A 7,668-nucleotide genomic window follows, 5' to 3' on the forward strand; every position below is an offset into this window, starting at 1 on the left:
AACTTGTGTCTTCACGTCCTTTTTATATGAGAGTTGAGGAATAATTCCGTTGGAGGGAAAATTATTCCGTTTGAAATCTGTCTCCCATGCTGAGTATGGGACTTGCATATTTTCAGCATGTTTCATGGAGTGGTGGTCTTGTAACTTGAACCTTTTGTCTTGTAGTGAATATTCCATAATTCACTTTCTTGAGTCCATGCTCCACTTGCTACTTTTGGAAAAAGTTACTCTTTTTATATTCCCATTGATCCTCGTTTTAGGGAATAAGACCGACCTTGGATTGGTGCACCTTCTATCCGTTTGTCGTGGAATTCTGATGTGGCATCCACTTCCGGTAGTTCCCATAATATTCTTTCGGCACCTCCTTAATATTTTATCTCCATGATATTCTTCTTCTCCAACCTTAGATTATTTTATCCATGCATGTTGACTGCCATTCAGCCCCTTGGAGAAGTACCAGTTCATCGAGACCAATGTTGATGTTTCGACCACTTGATGTCTCGATCCCATGTATCGAGAGATCTATCTCTCAAACTCTGCTTATGTCTCGAACTGGATTGTTGTATCGAGAGATCCTATCTCTCGAACTCTGCTTATGTCTCGAGACTTAGTTGATGTCTCGCAGACCCTTATTCCTCCAGTGTTGTCCCGTGCCTTCTTCTGATCTGTCTATAAGATTACAACACGAGACTTCTAAGATGTTCACACAAGTTTACCTTAAGCTTAAATATTTTCCGAGTTGAGCTCAAGTTACCCGGTTGTATTTTCACTCTTAGTTTACTTGTCAAACTTACATATAAATTCCTATCTTTCGAGACTTTGGGGATTATAGATTACATTTGGTATCATCAAAACCTATTACAATATGTTCCTAACAATTTCCCCCTTTTTGATGATGCCAACACTATACTTACTTATATGGCTGATTTGTAAGAAAATAAACTTTGATTTTATTTTCAGCGCATACGATAAGTTTGACATGAAAACTAATCTGCTAAGACATGAATAACAAACACACGCAACACCCCCGGAAAAAAAAAAATATATATATTGAGATTAAGGGAATGTTTACATAACTGAGCAGAAAAGTTAAAAGAAGATAAAGAACAACATGAAGTTTGGAATGCATGTAGACATCGAGAGCTTACTGCTTGTTAGCTTTCCTCTTCTCGTTTATTGCTGCTCGTGTCTTGATGGCGTCTTTGGAGTTCACCTGCTCGAGATATTCATCTGATACGTCAAGGTGAATGTAGTTGATGAAGGCTTCACCTATGAAGTTACCTTCAATTACCCCATCTCTCCACCAATCGATGCATTCCAGAGGAGTAAGGCCACTGTGAAGAGATAAGTCAGTTTTGGCAAGAAGACTTACTATGATTCCATTAAGATATTCTGTTGTGTCTTCTTTGAACCCTGACTTGAAGTTTTTCATGAATTGCTCATCTTTCTTCTCCTTGGCCGTTTGTTGTTCTTGCCTCTTTCTTCTTCTTTCTCGGTCTTCTTCTCTTCTTTTCTCCATTTCCAGTGTGTGCTGAACCCTTAAAGTTTCTGCTCTTCGCTTCATCCAATATTTTGCTTATTGTCCTTGGAATTTTCGGAGGAGGTCCAGTGGTTAAGGGTTCACTAGCTGCCCTTTTCTTGCTTGTGGATGTTCCTCGTGTTCCTAGATTTCCTCCTCGTGTTCCTAGATTTCCTTCCCCCTTGTTGGCATCATTCTGACGGGAAAGAAGGATGGACACCCCTTCGACAAGTGATTGTAGCTGGGCAGGCACTTGGTTCGACAGATCATCGAGTATGGCTTTCATCACATCCTGTCGAAGTTCACTGGAATTGTGGAAAGCTCGAAGCTCGGCACGTAAATCGGCTACTTCAGCCTTTGCTTTCTCAGCTTCTGCTCGAGCTACCGCAGCCTCATTTGCAGCCCGTTGTGCTGCATCCTCAGCCCATACTACTTGATCGAGAAGTTCTGCATGACGGCCTTGGGATTCACTTGTGCCAGCGGCAGGCATTGCAGCATTGCAGACAACAGTGAGTATCCTCTCGAGCTGAGCCATCTTCTGAGATTGATCAGCCATGAATTGACGCACTTCGCCAATGAAAGCTTCTTCGGCCTGTTGATCATAGTCAGAAGTAGAAGAAGAGAAGTGAGAAGTACCTTTTATCGGAGGGGACTTGGGTGCTTCCAGATTTCCACCCATGGCTTGCAGTTGCGAGTCCACCTCTCGATTGAGTGTCTGAGGGACCGCAGGGACACTGGGTTCAGAGTGCGAAGGTAGCTCCATGTCAGGTGCTTCCCGGTTTCCACCTGAGGGATGGATCACTTCTTGCTCATCACCTCTCGAACCTGGACCCTTAGCTTCAGCTGCTGGTAGGATTGGATCAGCTAAGGGAGAGACTCCTGTAATGGATGCTTCCCGGTTTCCATCCAGTTGAAGGTTCCCATCAGCGTCACCTCTCGAACTAGAGCTGGACATTTGATTATCTGCTGGAGAGTGTGGATTTGAGGAGGAAAGATGTGCATCGACAGGTGCTTCCCGGTTTCCACCATTGATGGGTATATCATCTCCCTCGTTACCTCTCGAACCAGCAGTACTTGGGACATTCTGCTCTTGTTGCTCATCAGATTGCGTCTCAGTCTGCTCAGGTGAGTCTGGAATCACCACGATTTCGGGAGCAGCTGGTGCACTCCATCTTTGTCTATCAACCATCCTGGCTGCAAAGGTTGATGCTGTATTATCTGGTAGCAGGAATGGTGATGGCAGTTCCATATCAATAGAAAATCCTGGGAGTTGGAGCAACAGAGTTTCACCCTCTCGAACTGTTTGTGCTTCGTCTGTGTCAGCCGAGGGTGTGGACTCAAGTGGTGGCAAAAGTAGTACTGTGTTGAGTGCCACCTTAAATGCTTCAGAGGTCTCGGATTCATCTCTCGAAGCTGCTACCTGTTAGTCCAGAGCAGAGTCACTTACTTGGGACAGGGGAATTGCTGCCGTTGTAATAGGAGTTTCAGAATCATCTCGAGCAACTCCAGAGGTCTCTCCTGGACCTCTCGTGTGTTCTACAGTCTGTCCCAAGGATATAGCAGTGGCGAACCTGATATCTTCTCGAAATTGGGCATCAAGTTCTGGGTCCTCCTCAGGCTCAACCTCTGTTTCATCAGCAGCTATGCCCTTCCGTTTATCAGTTCTCCCAAGATTTCTCTTGGTTGCATTCATTTCATGGGCAAGGTCAAGAAGTTCATGAGCTGGGATTTCAGACATTCCCAACCACTGGAGAGCAAACTGTTCTTCTGTCTCCATTTCTACTGCCTGTGCTATCAGTTGGTGAAATGCACCTGTTCTCCAGTTAATCCATCTGAGTACCCTGGAGAAACCATCGATCATAGGTGCAGCTGCAACTCCCAACTGAGTAGTGACCTCTTCATCTCCATCATTCTGCCCGTCAGACAGAATCTCTGTAGTAGAAATGGCTTCCACAGTCGGTTCAGTGATCTCTCGATCGTTATTCGAGAGATCATTTTCCAATCTGAGATCTGCTATTACTTGAGCAACTGATCTATCAATTTGAGCAGATTCAGTGGGCGTTAACTCAACATTATGAGCCCATTGTACTGGGTCCCTGACCACAGTGCCCTATTCAGCATCAGCAGATTCGAAATAGTCTTGAACTTCAGCTGCTGGAGCAGTTATCTCTCGAACCACCTGTCGTGGTTCCACAATATCTGCCTGTACTGGATCACTAATCCCAGTACCTTCAATCTCTCGAGTCTCCTCTCGAGGTATATCCACATATTCATCATCACCACCAGCATTAACATCAACAAAACTTTCGCCGGTGATGGACCTTGTAGGGGGCACTCTCTCAACCTCAGCAGCTAGTGTAACCTGAGGTTCCCCCTGGGCTTGTGCCCTGTCCTCGAATGGTACTTGAATAGAAGAGGGTGTCACCTCTCGAATCTGAGTGACAGGAACAGATTTGGCTTTCTTGTCTCTCTTTGGCAGAACAATCCTCTTGATCAGTGTACCAAGAGCTCTCTTTGGCAGAACAATCCTCTTGATCAGTGTACCAAGAGGTTCATCATCAAGAACAATCCTCTTGATCAGTGTACCAAGAGGTTCATCATCAGAGTTTTCCTCCACAGTTTGGGCTTTCCTTTTGCCCTTTCCCTTAGGTTTCGAGGAAGAGGGTGCAATATTAACACCCTTAGACTTTGGAGCTTGAGATTTCGTCCTACCCATGTAGGTATTTCGATGAATCTCTCTCCCTTCCCTCAACTGTAAGCCCTTTAAACTGAGTAAATATTGAACAACAAAACCGAAACCAACCTTTTTACTGATCGACAGATTGGTGTTTGAGACTGAGCCCTGCACTTGTTGTTTGAGGAAATTGAAGATGATGTGTGCACAGTCCATTGGGTTGTTGTTCCAGATGGCATGGAGGATTTTTAGAATGTCCAGATTAATCTCGTCTGTTCCGGACACCTTGCCAAGAATGAATTTCATGATGAGGTCGGTGGCAATGGCAAACCTCTCCTTCAAATGGAATTTGCGGAGGGCAGAGGTTGCTCTGGGCGGTGCAGTCTCCAATCGGATTTTGTCCCAAAAAGATTGCTTGTCCAGATTGTAATCCGAGAGATGCTTGACTGCCTCTTCTGATGCGGCAAAGTCAAATGCTGCCCTTAGGTCCCCGGCAGAAGTCGTGATGTCGATTTCGTTGAAGCGGCTTTCAATCTTGCCCTTCGTGACCTTAGCATTGGCGAACCATTCGGTGAAGTCGAGGTCGTGGATGGTTCGATAGTCATGCGTCATGTATTTCATCAGTCCCACCTTTTCGAACTTCTTCAGGATCTTCTCCGCCATCTGTGGATTCGTCGAGTGTTTGACGAAGCCGTCTCTGTCAAGGATGCTTCCTGCCTTGACTTGCTTGACCTGAGTGCGTATGTGGTTCAGCTCCCTCTGGTATGCGTCGGAAGATGAAGTTGAGGTTGAAGATTCGAACGCCATTGATGAAAACTTTGATGTTTTGGAGGGAATGTGTACAGTGTATGTATTTTGGGGATTTTGGGTATTCGGATTGAGCTTGAATTCGGGTATTTGGGGATTTTGGGTATTCGGATTGAGCTTGAATTCGGGTAAGGATGATGGATTTGGCTTTTATATCTTGTGGATATGGGTCGGATATGTGGGTAGGGTTGAGAGTCTGACCCGACTTGAGAAATTTGAAAGAGTTGAAAGGTCGGAAATATCCCTTATAACGGTCAGCGTGTATCTTTAAGGTAAGGGTATTTTTGGGAAAGTGTATGGGACGGTTTAAAGTTGGGTTTTATAAGATAAGATATCTTTATGGACGGTTTAAAGTTGGGTTTTATAAGATAAGATATCTTTATGAGCATGCTCCCACTAATCAAGATAGTGCCCTTAAGCACGAAAAACCGTCAGTAACCGAAGATCACGTGGCTAATATTAATTTCCAAATTAGCCGTTTCACTTATATCCGTTGAGCTTATCAGTTTCACCTTTCGATGGTGAGCACTTATCGGTACTAGTTTAAGGATCTTCCCCCTGAGTGATTGATCCCTAAACCTCCTTATCCCTCCGTCTTGATCTGGAAAGACTAATAGCAGTGCATTCAAATGGTTAAGGATCTTCCCCCTGAGTGATTGATCCCTAACCCTCCTTATCCCTCCATTTAGAGATACGTAGAGAGTCAGTTTGTTATCTTTCGAAGTGATCTCTCGAACTACCTTTCTTCGAGACATATCGTATATCGGCAAACTGAACATGTATCTCTCGAACTACCTTTCGAACACAGATTGCGATGATAGAAACAAGATTGATTCATCCAAAAGATATCACTTGGAACATTTCCTTAAGTTCATTTAGTGATTTCCACATACATTACATATGAATCAATATCCTATTAGATTCCTTAGAAACTTTTGTTTGGCCTTGGAGAGCCATATAGGAATCTATTGTTAGAACAAGAACTAGCCATCTAAAGTCCAGAACTGGAGGTGGCTACTTCTTCTTGTTCTTCTCTCTGCTGCTGCCCTCCTCACAGGTTCCATCTCCCTTTCCCTTGGTTCTCCATTTGGTTGAGGGAGAGCCTTTTCCAGAGTGTGCAGCTGTAGGAGTCCCACTTATACGGGACTCTTCTCCTGACTCTAGTATCCCATCATTGTGGATCTCCTCGCATTTGGGGATCCATTCACCTTGGATGGGAATAGGATGCTTGCTTGGATTATCAGGAAGCTCCGCAATCTGTTCACCCTTACTCGATTCTGGATAGTTTTCTCCTTGGAAGTCTTTGGACTTGGTTGCTGATTTCCTTCCTCTATACCAGAACGGTACATCGTCTTTTCCTTTCTTCTTCTCCATGAAGAAGTCGATGACATAAACTGCTGAAGGAAACCCTCTATTTATAGCCCAAAAAGTTAACACTGTAGAGTCCCGGGATGCTGTATGAATGACCATTCAATGCTGTGTAACTCCACGGGATGCTGTATGAATGACCATTCAATGCTGTGTAACTCCAAGGGATGCTGTATGAATGACCATTCAATGCTGTGTAACTCCAAGACTTGCTGTATGAATGACCATTCAATGCTGTGTAACTCCAAGACTGCCATTATGAATGACCATTCAATGCTGTGTAACTCCAAGACTGCCATAATGAATGACCATTCAATGCTGTGTAACTCCAAGACTGCCATAAAGTTGATGAAACCGCTCCTCACATGCGAAACAGTTCATGGCACTTAATACAAGAGGATAGGATTAGACCATTCAACCCAATTCTATCATTCCCAATTCTAACCTTAGTTGGAAGAATCTATTTTCACATAATGCTTTTGTGAAAATATCTGCTAGTTGCTCTTCCGTTGCAACATATTCCAAGGTTATATCCTTTTTCTCAACATGGTCTCGGATGAAGTGATACTTGATATCAATGTGTTTTGTCCTTGAGTGTAACACTGGATTCTGAGTGATGGCTATGGAACTTGTGTTATCACACATAATCTTAACCTCTTTACATTCAACACCATAATCCAGTAACTGTTGCTTCATCCATAAAATTTGAGCACAGCAACTTCCAGCTGCTACATATTCTGCCTCAGCGGTGCTTGTAGCTATCGAATGCTGTTTCTTGCTAAACCATGAGACAAGTCTTCCACCTAGAAACTGACATGTCCCAGATGTGCTCTTTCGATCAATTTTACAACCGGCAAAGTCCGCATCTGAATATCCTATTAGTTCGAAAGATCCACCTCTCGAATACCAAAGTCCAACACTTTGCGTACCCTTGAGATATCTAAGAATCTTTTTAGATGCATTTAAGTGACTCTCCTTAGGACTTGCCTGAAATCTAGCACATACACCTACTGCAAAGGATATATCTGGTCTACTAGCAGTTAAATAAAGAAGAGATCCGATGATACCTCGATACGTAGTTTGATCGACCTCTCGACCTTCATTGTCGACATCGATACGTAGAGAGGTTCCCATGGGTACTTTGACTGAGGATTTCCCTTCTATGTTGTATTTTCTGAGCAGATCCTTGGTATATTTCTCCTGGTTGATGAAGATGCCTTCATTAAGTTGTCTCACTTGTAGTCCAAGGAAGTAATTGAGCTCTCCCATCATGCTCATCTCGAACTTCCCTTTCATCAAA

The sequence above is a fragment of the Ipomoea triloba genome, chromosome 15 (genome assembly GCF_003576645.1).
Source record: "Ipomoea triloba cultivar NCNSP0323 chromosome 15, ASM357664v1".
Taxonomy (NCBI): domain Eukaryota; kingdom Viridiplantae; phylum Streptophyta; class Magnoliopsida; order Solanales; family Convolvulaceae; genus Ipomoea; species Ipomoea triloba.